Below are 13100 nucleotides of genomic sequence, written 5' to 3' on the forward strand. Positions count from 1 at the left end.
GGTGATCTCTTTTGAAAATGGCTCATTCAGCGTGTAATTGTACATTCATAAAAAGATATGCTGTGGCCTCAAAATTACATCAGGACCTCAACATATCACACTCTGCATTCACCAGCTGCACCTGTCCCAGCCATCCTAGTTGTGTGGAACCCATCCTAAACTCTGATCTGCTGGACAGAAATTCCAATCACACATAACAGTGCCATTTAAATTCACACAACATAAAATATCTGCCAGTTATCCTGTTGAACTGTTCCTATGTCCATTTAAATTCTGGTTGAGTTTTGTAAGTGATGCTAAATTGAGAATTCCATGTTGAGTTTCTCCTCTCTCACTCCCCCCAGAATTTAATAATAATAATGCTTTGCCCCCCATCATGAATGTATCTCTAGACAGTGTTTTAAGATGCAAGGCCAAATCCTGAGTTTCTTACTCAGCTTTTACTCAGTCCTTAGTCTGGAAAACTCCCATTGCAGTCATCGAAAAGTCAGTGCCACATTGCCTCCTCCTGTGGAAGAACTCTCAAAAGAGGTCTAAGAGAAGGAAGGAGGAGGTTTTCCTAATAGCATTGGTTGGATGGGAGGTGGATTTTGGTCTTAGCATTCCCCATGGCTCTTGGATATCTGTGGGGAAGGAGCTCCCCTTTATTTGGAGCCAGGAGACAATTTACAAGACAGTTCCTTGCGCTGCTGATACCTCTTTTCTGGCAGCCTGGCTCCTGTTGGAGCTGTTCTGACATTGGCTGGTTCTCTGGACTGGAGCCAGAGTGTGGTAACATGGCTCTGAGTGTATAACTTTACACACACACAAATCCTGCCACATAGCAGGGGATATGGTCACAGAAGTAGGTCCTCCCCTTCTTCACCCTCTTCCAACCTCAGAAATCTGTGGATTTCACCACATGAGCCTCTTGGGGACAAGGTAGTGGTGTGCCACTCCTCATAATCTCTTCAATTTGGAAAGGAAGAGATCTATGTTTGTAATGTTTTTTTCTGCACATGGACACCTGGATATAATCTAGGCCTCAATAAAGAACTCAAGATGTGTCCAATCCATACTCAGTTTTTCTCCTTATGGTGTAAATACAACTGTGTAAACAAATTTAAAGTGAAGCAGTTCTCTATTTAATTTTCACCAATTTTTAATTTTGCTGGTGGGAAAAATACCATGGTTTCCTATCTGCTTTGTGCTTCCCTGAACTCTGCAAAAGTCATCCATGGTATTATTTAGATTGAAAAGTGTGCTTAATTTTATTTCTTTTGCTGCAAAAATGCAGCCTCTTTCAAATCTGAGCAATTGAACTGAAGCTAGTTTGCTGTTGCTTGTATCACATGAGCCATCATATTTGCCAAATGCAGAAATAAAAAATGTATCTGGAAGAACACAGATTAAATTTATCAAAGTAGGTGGACTCCCTCATTTATTTAGTTATTGCTCTGCAATTGCATATGCATGTACATGCTTATTTAAGTTCAATGGGATGGCAATACACCACTTGTCATCCCTTCAGGAAGAGACACATTCACAGCACTGTTTGTTCATTACACTAGAATTTACAACTCTTCCAGCTAAAACACATTTCTGATTAAATCCAACCTATGAAAAATGCCACACTGACACCTAAAATGGGGATAAGTTATTTACGTGAGAAGGGGATCACACAACAGGTTGTAGGGATTGGTTGTCCTATTTCAAATGCAGATTGGAGCTGCAAATCTACTATTTGGTCTGCTTCCTATAATCACTTACAAAAATGTTAAAGCCAACATTAGCAAGAAAACAATAAACATGTTGTCCAAGGGGGGACGGGGCGGGGGTGGTGGTGGAATAGTGATAAACACCAAAAATAGTCTGAGCAGTGCAGAGAGAAGAACAATTTCAGTGCAGCTTAAGTGACATTAAAATAAATGTCCTCTTTTTTTAACATCTAAATATCAAAAGGAAGGTATACCATCAACAGGCTCATGTCCTGTTGCAGCTATATTAATCAAGCATTTGTTTTTAATTTATTGCATTTCTCTTGTTCATTATATTACCATTAAGACAGGGGTTTGAAAGGCTGTTGCTTATGCTCTGTCATGATTTGTCCATAAGGTTTTGTGAATAACAATTTTTAATCATTGCAGAAATTCTTGACAAATCTACATTTACAATAGAATTGGTTTATTGCTATCCTGCCTGGTTGTTCCATTTTATTTATGTATGGTCTTCTAGAAAGACATAAATGTATTGCATCTCAATCCCACATTTCATTTATAGCATAGCAGAGTGTGTCTGCAAGGCAACTATAGATAATTTCAAGTCTTTATGATGCCCATATTTGTTTATAGCATCAGAACAGGTAAAGACTAGGGAAAAAAGGACATGAAGAGAAGAGATTTGTGCATGGCAGACCTTGTACTGTACATTCAGGAGTAATGACAATGGGTGAAATAGGGTGTACAGAATTCCTTGCAGACACATTTCTGCTTTTTCATGAAAGCGGCTTATGAGTTTTTAACTATAGGAGAAAAGGACACATAGGGATGGACTAAGATAGGGTGTTGAGTTCATGGATCTGAGACACATGCACCTCTAAGTATACTACCAAGTGTGTAAAGATTAACAATATTTTCCACATCTCAAGGACAATTTTAACCAGTTGATACTGGGAAACTTTCACGGGAGAGTGCATCAGCCACTGAGATGTGTTGGATGTCGAAATCAAAATCTTGGAGAGCTAACCTCCACCGAATAAGTTTTTTGTTATTTCCCCTGGCAGTATGAAGCCACTGTAGCACAGCATGGTCGGTTTGCAGGTGGAAACGCTGTCCCCAAATGTATGGGCGTAGCTTTTCCAGAGCGTAGACAATGGCATAACATTCTTTTTCACTGACTGACCAGTTGCTTTCCCTCTCAGACAGCTTCTTGCTGAGAAACACTACAGGGTGGAATTCTTGATCCGGTCCTTTCTGCATTAAAACCGTTCCCACACCACACTTGGACGCATCTGTGGTTACTAGGAACCTCCCTTATGCGCTTGAAGACTTTTTGTAGATGTTCCAGGTGTTCTGCCCAGGAATCCGAAAATATGGCCACATCGTCATGGTAGGCGACTGCATAGTCTCCCAATCCTGGTAGGAGACCATCTACAAGTCTTTGGAAGGTGGCGGGTGCATTCCGCAGCCCGAAAGGGAGCACATTAAATTCATACAGTCCGACATGTGTGGTGAAGGCTGACCTTTCCTTGGCGGACTCATCTACCAGTACCTGCCAGTACCCCTTGGTTAAGTCCAAGGTAGAGATGAACTGGTTTCTCCAATATTTCATCTGTGCATGGCATTGGATAGTTGTCTGGCGAGTCACAGCATTTATCTTACGGTAGTCCACACAAAAATGTATCTCCCCATCTGGTTTGGGAACTAGAACCACTGGAGATGTCCATGCACTGCCAGAGGGGCAGATTACACCCATCTGTAGCATGTCCTGGATCTCCCGTTCTATAGCAGTTTTAGCTGAGGAGACACGTGGTAAGGTTGGGCTTTAATTGGGTGAGCATTACCTGTGTCAATGGAGTGGTTTGTCCATTCAGTCAGTCCTGGGGTGGCTGAGAACATCGGCGCGTAGCTAGTGCACAGCTCCTTGACCTGCTGTCGCTGCATACACCCAAGGGTCATGGAGAGGTTCACCTCTTCTACGCCACCAGCACTTTTCCCTTTGTAGTAGACATCTTCAGGCCACTCAGCATCATCTCCTCCCTGGGCTGTAAACTGACAAACGTTTAATTCTCTGGAATAAAAGGGATTTAGAGAATTAATATGGTATACCTTAGGCTTTCGGTTGGAGGTGGGGAATGCTATGAGATAATTAACAGCTCCCAGGTGCTCCTGGACCGTGAATGGCCCTTCTCATGATGCTTCCATTTTATGGGCCTGGAGAGCCTTTAAGTCCATGACCTGGTCCCCTACTTTGAAGGAACGCTCTCTGGCATGTTATCATACCAGGCTTTTTGGTCTTTTTGAGCATCCTGTAGGTTTTCTTTAGCAAGGGCTAAAGAGGTTTGGAGGTTGGTTACAAAGTCCAGAATGTTAGTTCCTGGAGAAGGTGTAAACCCTTCCCATTGCTGCTTCACCAACTGTAATGGCCCCTTAACCTCACGGCCATATACAAGTTCAAAAGGTGAAAACCCTAAACTGGGATGTGGTACAGCTCTGTAAGCAAAAAGCAACTGCTGCAACACTAGGTCCCAATCATTGGAGTGCTCATTTACAAATTTACATATCATGGCCCCCAAAGTTCCATTAAAATTCTCCACCATGCCATTTGTTTGATGGTGGTAAGGAGTGGCAACCAAGTGATTCACCCCATGAGCTTCCCAAAGGCTTTCCATAGTTCCTTCCAGGAAATTAGTTCCTGCAACTGTGAGGATGTCAGAGGGCCAACCTACCCTGGCAAAAATGTCTGCTAGTGCCTGGCACACACTTTTAGCCCTAGTGTTGCTTAGAGCTACTGCTTCCGGCCATCGGGTGGCAAAATCCATGAAAGTCAGTATGTACTGCTTTCCTCTGGGTGTCTTTTTCGGAAAAGGACCCAGAATATCCACAGCTACTCGCTGAAATGGAACCTCGATGATGGGGAGTGGCTGGAGAGGGGCTTTGACCTGGTCTTGGGGTTTTCCCACTCTTTGGCACACCTCACAAGACCGGACATAGGTAGAAAATCCTTGCCCATTCCCTCTCAGTGGAACGACTTTCCCAAATGGTCTTTGGTTCTGTCATCCCGGCATGGCCACTAGGATGATCGTGGGCTAAGCTTAATAGCTTTACCCAGTACTTAGTTGGAACTACCAACTGTCTCTGAGGATGCCAGTCTTCCTGGTGTCCACCAGAAAGAGTTTCCTTGTATAAAAGTCCTCATTCTACAATAAACCTGGATCGATTAAAAGAGCTGAGAGGTGGTTGGTTGTTCCTTGCCGCCGTCCAAGCTCTTTGGAGGCTTTCATCTGCTTCCTGTTCGGTCTGGAACTGTTTTCTTGAGGCTGGAGACATCAGCTCCTCATTGGATTGTGGATCTGGGCTTGGTCCCTCTGGAAGCAAGGCAGGTGATGGGGCTGTTTCCATTGACTGTGAACCGCTCTCTGCTGGTGCACTATGTTGGGGTTCAGGCTCCGGCTGTGCCTCTTGTGTAGGGTTTTCTGCTGCTGCCAGTGCAGGTTTGGTGGGACCCGCTGGTGCTGGGGTTGCAAGTACTGGATTTAGTGCTGGCAATGGTTCTGGTGCTGATTGTTCCGTCGGTTCCGGTTCTGAAACTGGCTCTGTCTGGCTCTCTGTGACTGGATCCACTACTGCTGTTGCAGACATTGGCCTGGGGTCCGGGTCCATCACCTCTGACCGGGTCCTGGCAGAAGTTTCTGGAACAGAGCTAGGTGTGACAACTTGCTTAGCCTGGCTGTGGGTGACCATTCCCACCCTCTTGGCTGACTTCACATGAATGACCAAGTCTTCCCCCAACAGCATGGGGATGCGATAATCATCATAGACTGCAAAAGTCCACATTCCTGACCAGCCCTTGTACTGGACAGGCAACTTGTCTGTAGGCAAGTCAAAAGAGTTTGACTTGAAGGGTTGAATCAGCACTTGGGCCTCTGGGTTGATTAAGTTGGGGTCCACTAAGGAAGCATTGATAGCAGACACCTGTGCTCCGGTGTCCCTCTACGTGGTGACCTTCTTCCCGCCCACACTCACAGCTTCCCTCCTCTCTGAGGGTATCTGGGCCTGAGGACTTCTGGTGTGATTCCGGTGCAATGAACTGTAATCTGTTGGGGTTCTTGGAGCAGTTGGCCTTTACATGCCCCGTCTCATTGCATTTAAAACATCGTCCAGCTGACGGGTCACTGGGGCCAGGTGGATTGCTGGAGAATGATGTGGCGGGACGATAAGGTGTTTGGAGTGTTCCTTGGGGTGTAGTTGGGGCCTTGGGATGCCCCCGGTAGTAGGGTGTGGTCTGAGGTTGTCCCTTCTGGTATCCGCTCCAACTGTGATCAGGGTTTTTTTCTCTCTCCTCCCTCCACCCACTTTGTTCCAGTTTGCCCCACCTCTCTGGCGATCTGGGACTGCTCATATCGATCAGCATAAGAAACAAGACTTTCTGCTGAGTCCATTTTCTTATCCCATGAACACTGTTTTATTTCCTCCTTCCACATATTCAGGAATTGCTCCTGAGCCATCAAATCACACATTCCTTCAAATATAGTTACACCCCTTTTTTGGATTCATTTATCTAACAGACCCTTTATCGGGTTTAGATAAGCCACATTACTTAGTCCAGGTCCTCTCTTAAGGCCTCTAAATTTTACTCTGTAAATTTCAGGTGTATCTTGAAATTGCTTTAAAGTCAAATCCTTGAATTTATTATAGTTAGAAGCCTCATCAATAGGCATCTTATTGAATATCTCCAGAGCTCTTCCAGTCAATTTTGCGACCAATGTGATCATCTTGTGAGCTTCAGGAATTTTATGGAGTGTGCACAGCCTCTCAAAGGTGAGAAAATATTCAGCAATATCACTGGATTCATCATACTGTGGACATAGTCGCTCCTATTTGTGGATTGTTGGGTAAGGATTGTTAGGGTTATCCGGCATATTCTGCTGAGCCTTTGTTTTCTCCATCTCCAGTGCATGATTCCATTCTTTTTCCTTTGCCTCCATTTCTCTCCTGTGGACAGCCTCTTTGGCTTTTTCTGCCTTGGGTTCTGTCATCTTAGCCTCTCTGTTTTTAACTAACTTTACACTCGAGAGTTAAAAAATCCCAAAAAACTGGCTTGTAAAATTTTTGTGCTCTAATGTGATACCTATGTTCTCTGATAGCTATTCTCAGCCTACAGAAAAATCCTTTGTCTCTAGGTAAATAGACAGAAAAACCCTCTAGTTGCTCTTAGCTTAAAAAAAAAAAACACACACACACACAAAAAAAACCTCTTCAAGTCTGTGAAAAACTTCTGAATTTTCCTGCAGGAGGTTAACTACCGTGCCTTGAGGTAGAGAAAATTCCAGCTCAAAAAAGACAAATCCCTTTTTTATGCTTTCTGCTCTGGCCCCCAGGCAGAGACAGAAAAACTCTAATTGCTTTCAGCTTAAAACCTGCTTCCAAGCAGCCCAAAGGAAAAAAAATCCTTTTAAAATCCTACTGTGCTTTTGCTTCAAAATAATCTCAAAAAAAAAATCTTAAAATTATTCCACTGCTCTGCCACCATGTCAAGTTTCCTTCCCCACTCTGAACTCTAGGGTACAGATGTGGGGACCTGCATGAAAGACCCCCTAAGCTTATTCTTACCAGCTTAGGTTGAAAACTTCCTCAAAGTACAAACTTTTTGCCTTGTCCTTGAACTCTGTGCTGCCATCACCAAGCATGTTAAAAAAAGAACATGAAAACGTCTCCACTTGGAGACATCTTCCCCCCCAAAATATCCCCCCAAGCCCTACACCCCCTTTCCTGGGGAAGGCTTGATAAAAATCCTCACCAATTTGCATAGGTGAACACAGACCCAAACCCTTGGATCTTAAGAACAATGAAAAAGCAATCAGGAGCTTAAAAGAAGGATTTTAATTACAGAAAAAGTAAAAGGATCACCTCTGTAAAATCAGGATGGTAACTACCTTACAGGGTAATCAGATTCAAAACATAGAGAATCCCTCTAGGCAAAACCTTAAGTTACAAAAAGACACAAAAACAGGAATATACATTCCATTCAGCACAGCTTATTTACCAGCCGTTTAAACAAAAGGAAATCTAACGCATTTCTAGCTAGATTACTTACTAACAAGTTCTAATACTCCATTCCTGTTCTGTTCCCAGCAAAAGCATCACACACCCAGACAGACCCTTTGTTCTCCCCCGTCCAGCTTTGAAAGTGTCTCATCTCCTCATTGGTCATTTTGGTCAGGTGCCAGCGAGGTTATCTTAGCTTCTTAACCCTTTACAGGTGAAAGGGTTTTGCCTCTGGCCAGGAGGGTTTTATAGTTCTGTATACAGAAAGGTGGTTACCCTTCCCTTTATATTTATGACACTCCCACTGCATGTATTCTGAAAGATGCTGCACACTATTCAAACCCTGCTCTGAAGATAGAGTTATTAATTTCCTGATGGGCTCATCACTATATTATCCTAGTTCTGCACAAACATTAATGAATTTATTTTCATAACTCCCCTGTGAGGTGAGGGGCTAATATTATCCCATTTTAGAGATGGGAAAGTGAGGCAGAGTGAGCTTAAGATCAGAAGTATCCATTTGTTTTGAGAACCTAAATTGAGAGAATGAAGACCTGATTTTGAGAATACTTAGAATTCTTTAGCACTGTATAAATTCAAAGCACAGCTCACATTGACTTGAGTTGCAACTGTGAGTTCTCAGCACTTCAAGTCAGACCCTAGAAAATGAACAACAAACAATTAGTGACCATGTGTAAAAAGTTTGGGTTGAGTGACTTGCCTAATATTACACTGTGGAAGAGGCAAGGATAGAATACAATTCTATCCAACTGCCTTAACTGTGAGACTATCCTTTCTTTTTCTGTAATGAATGGAGGCAGGTGTCCTATAGACAACCAGTTTCCTTCATTAAACAACCCTGATTCATCCTTAGAGAAGGTCCACACTGCACTGACTGAGGCAGGGTTCCTTTAGGAAAAAAACAGTATGTGATCATGTAATTAACGATTATGTCATAATTCATAAACACAAGGGAACTGAGTTAAAGTAGCACAGGTCACCTTAATTTTGCCATTTCCTAATTTTTCAGAGCTTAACTTTGCAACCTGAATGTTCTTTTAAATCAGTGTTTGGTGTGTCATTGTCTAGGTTTTTAAGAAGCAAACTGATAAAACAAATTTTCTATCATGTGACATCTCATACACACACATTTGGTTCATCAGCTGGGTTGGAACTTTTAGATTCTGCAAAGACTTGTTCCATATGAGCTAACAGACTAACTGATGGAGTTAGGAGGCTGTTGTCCTCTATATGGACCAGCACTAGAGGAGGATCATCACTTTGCAAGTGAGTATCATAGATATTTGCTGACAGGAGAGGAAGGGTGTGACTCAGGAATCTAATCTTTGTTCCATTCCACACTCTGAAAGGGGAAGATGGTTAGTGGGCACAGACTTTTCTGCTCATTCTCCACAAGCATCACCCTTTCTGCCCACTCTGCTCCCACTTGACATAATTCCAGTCCTGTCTCTTCCTCATGTCTGGTTCCTCATCCCAGTCTTGTTCTCATCTGTCCAGCCTCCACACTTCAAGCCTCTCATCTCAGTCCCAGGCTTTTTGCTCAGCAAGTGCTAGACTCTTTCCTCCCCATCTCTTCATCTGATGTCTCTCTCTCCCCCAACCTGGCTTCAAGTTTCACTACCCCCCATGTTCCCTATACCCAATGGTGCCCAGCTTCTCACCTGATGTGTGTCCCCCGACTCCTTTTCCAGTCCCTTTGCCTAACAAGACCCTGTTCTCCCCTCCCATTATGCTTCTTGTCATATCTCCTTCCCTCCTCACGTCCTTCTCTCTGCCCAAATGGATCCCAGCCCCAGTGTCACCCCAGCTTTTCATTTGACCTCAGTCCCCCACTGATCCCCTGGCTCCCAATCTCCAATCAGTTGCAGTCCCACTCCCCACCTCTAGATTCCAGATCAAGCCCCAGACAGTCTATTTCCCCTCACCCAAATTCCCAGTTCTAGTTTCCCTCTGACTCCATGCTCCAATCTACTGACCTCTGGTCCCTAATGCTTAAAGTGGTGTGGGGAAAAAGTGGGGGGTCTCTTTAACCCCACATCTGCCCATCTCCCTGCACAACAATTTTGCCCCAACTCCCAAATCACTCCTGTCCCCATATCAGTTTTGCCATCCTTTCCCCCCGCCCAATCTCACCTCTGCTCCTCCTACAGCTCTTTGGGGTTCATCAACCCTCTCTCCCAGGCATGGAGGGAGGGCTTGCAGCAGAATTCCCTCCTCCCCTTCTTCCAGGCAGGTTGTTGTATGGATCAGGTAGGAGCAAAGAAGGCATCCTGTTGCTCACAGGAGGAGGAAGGGAGGAGAGAGGGGAGCTGTCCTGAGCTGCTGGGCTCTTTTTGCTCCCTTGCCTTCTGTGAGAATGGCATTGAGTTGCTGAGGGGGAGTGGGGAGAGGTCCACCTGCCTGTAGCAGCCCTGGTTGGCTGCTCTAACCCAGGAGATATGCAAGTTGGAAATAAAAACTAATCAGAAGGAATCTTTCCTTCAGGTTGTACTAAAAACGTGTGCCCCTCAATGACCTAGCGTGCTCCTTTAAAGCTTGTTCCCTATCCTCTGCAGATATGTTTTTTGTCCCCTCTGCATTTGAGTCATGCCACTTTCTCCTTCAAGCTTCCTGGGCCCTACCGGGGTGTGGGGGTGGGGATGATTCAGAGGACAGGGAGAGGCAGATTCCCCACACTCAGTTCAGGTGCCCTGAACCAGACCCAGCATGGCCTATACCATCCTAGAGCTGCAATTGCACAGTAAGTCTTGCTCAGTCCTGGGCAGCAGCATGCTCAGTGCAGATGGAATCTTCGGGAAATGTAGCTGCTAACTCTAAGAAGTCTCTGTTGCATGTACACAAATTGCAGTTTTTCCAAAGTCTTGCATAACTTGGCCAAATTTGGATGGATTTTCATGGGGCTAGCAAAAAGCACACTCCTGACACACACATTCCAAAGCATTGAGGTATTTAAAGCTTTTTCAAAGAAAAGGTCTCCCAAATATTTTAACATAGGCCAAAAAAAAAAAAAAAGTGTATTTTCCCTAGCCTCCTTCTCAGAAACAACTAACCTGTTTTGGCTGAAACTTACTAAAATAATTCAGCTTGAGGCACACAACCAGCAAGGAAACCTTCAACCCAAATGGTTAATGTTTGGCAAAGTTATAAGCTATTGAAAATGGGCTTATAATGGGAAGTCAGGCAACCTTAAAATAGGAAGTGATATCAGTCCTGCCTATGATAGTACTCCCTCTCACACACGGTATATAATGGTAGATATTAGAAAGTAAATATTTTATCAGTATTTTCTTGGATTTGTGAGAGTAAATAACTGCTCTATTTTAGATACCACTGTGTTGTCACTGTGGGTGAATGTTGACTTTTTAATGGTGACCACTCCATGAGAAACAGAAGCTAGAAACCTATTAGAGGTTCTCTGCGCTTGATTGTTAATTCAGATTAAGGTAGAATGTGAATTTGGAGTTGATAGCTATTTGTGAATAACTCCATGTGTGGACATTTTTATTCCAGAATAAGAAAGCCTTGTTCCAGTTTAATTTACTCCACTTTAATTAAGATTAAATTTGGATTAATGTAAACTGGAACAAGGTTACTCTTATTATGGAATAAGAATGTCCTTTAAATCATCTTGTCCTCCCTGCCTCTGTGTGTGTGTGTGTGTGTGTATGTAAGAGTGACTGTGTATATATGTGTGTGTTTTTATGAATATATATAAAAATAGATCTGTTTATACACAGTCATTTTATTTCATTTCATAATGACTGCAAAATTAATAACAAAGACAAAATGTAAAAATAAGAGGAACAATTACTATCAACAATTTGTAACATAAGAATCTGTCGGACCATGATCAGAACAGCTATTCAGGTTTCCAAAGCTATTTCACAGCAAAATATTTTTAAAAATTTGTTATAACTCCCTGCAATGTAGCTGTCACTTTAAGTGGCTGTTCAGCTTGGTATTAAAGGGGCCACCCCTGGATATGTTGCTTTTAGGAAGCAGAAGCACAGACGGTCCAGCTGGAAAAGGCAATTGTAAACACCACATTCAACTCAGTCTGGGGCAGAGACCATCAAACAAAAGGGAATTTTATATTTCTTGTCTCATATGAATACTGGAAGTCAGTAAAGATGTCACAGAATTGTTGCAAGACAGATTGGTGTGAAGTGTGGACCGCTCTCCCCATGTTGGAGAGAATAAGGAAATCAGATTTATTAATTCCATACTCTAGTCACATTTTGAGAGAGAGTGAATGACTGAGAATCAAATTCTATGTAAAGCAGGAACAGAAGCAAGATCATTATTTGTCATATTGAGCTAGCTTTAGGAAAAGAAAGAAAGCAAATATAAAGAAACTGGTTTTAAAATGTTATGCATTGTGTTATATCCTGGAAAGAGAGAGAGAGAGTTTCTGTGTCTCATTGTTTTATTCCTTCATGTCAATAAATTTTACTATTTTACTTGTGATTGACTTTAGGACAGGAATTCTCAAACTCTATGCATTGCATGGGCCACATCAATGGACTGTTTCCCCTCCCATTGGTCACTGCGCAGATCACCACCTCTCCCTTAAGTGATCCCATTACATCCATTTGGCAACTGTAGCAATTGCTTACATGGAAAAGAGAAAGTACGTACTTTAGTTCTTGATGCCTTTTTTAATGCAATTCAGCAGCTGGAAATGGGAAAGAGAGAACACAGTGTGGCCTGTCAGCACTCATGGACCACCGTCAACTGCTCTGCAGACCTGCCCTGGTCCATGGATCACATTTTAAGACCTGCTGACTTAGGCAATGAGGCTTGTATTGCTTTCTATGAAGAGACTACTCTGTAGTGTAATACAATTCACTGCTAGTACATCTTTGTTGATATTATCGGTCTCTCTTTCTCACATTGTGCTGCATCCTGTATCTGATACATCTTAACTTTTGGGGAAGGGTTTATGCCTTTTTTACAACCAGAAAAATTCCCTCTTGGCACTGTTTGGATGGAGCAATACTGACATCCACTGACGTAATCTTAGGTGGATATTTGCTGTATCTCTCCTAGCCAATGTTACACAATCCTCTACTATGACACAGAGAAAGGATTGGGATTAATATGATCGAAGGAGGGATTGTGCTGAGTCCAATTTGTTGTATTAGGAAATATCAACTGTTACAGATTAAAGCTGTGAAAAGGATTACAGCAGCAAAATGGGAAGCTACACTGTAGTGAGACAAATAACAATATGCTAAACACTAGTGATGCAAATATTGACTTGAAGAAAATATAAGGTTGGGGAGAATGAATAGTAGCTCTGTACCATCTTCTCAGATGAGGTTTAGAAACATT

This window comes from Chelonia mydas, chromosome 2, assembly GCF_015237465.2.
Source record: "Chelonia mydas isolate rCheMyd1 chromosome 2, rCheMyd1.pri.v2, whole genome shotgun sequence".
NCBI lineage: Eukaryota > Metazoa > Chordata > Testudines > Cheloniidae > Chelonia > Chelonia mydas.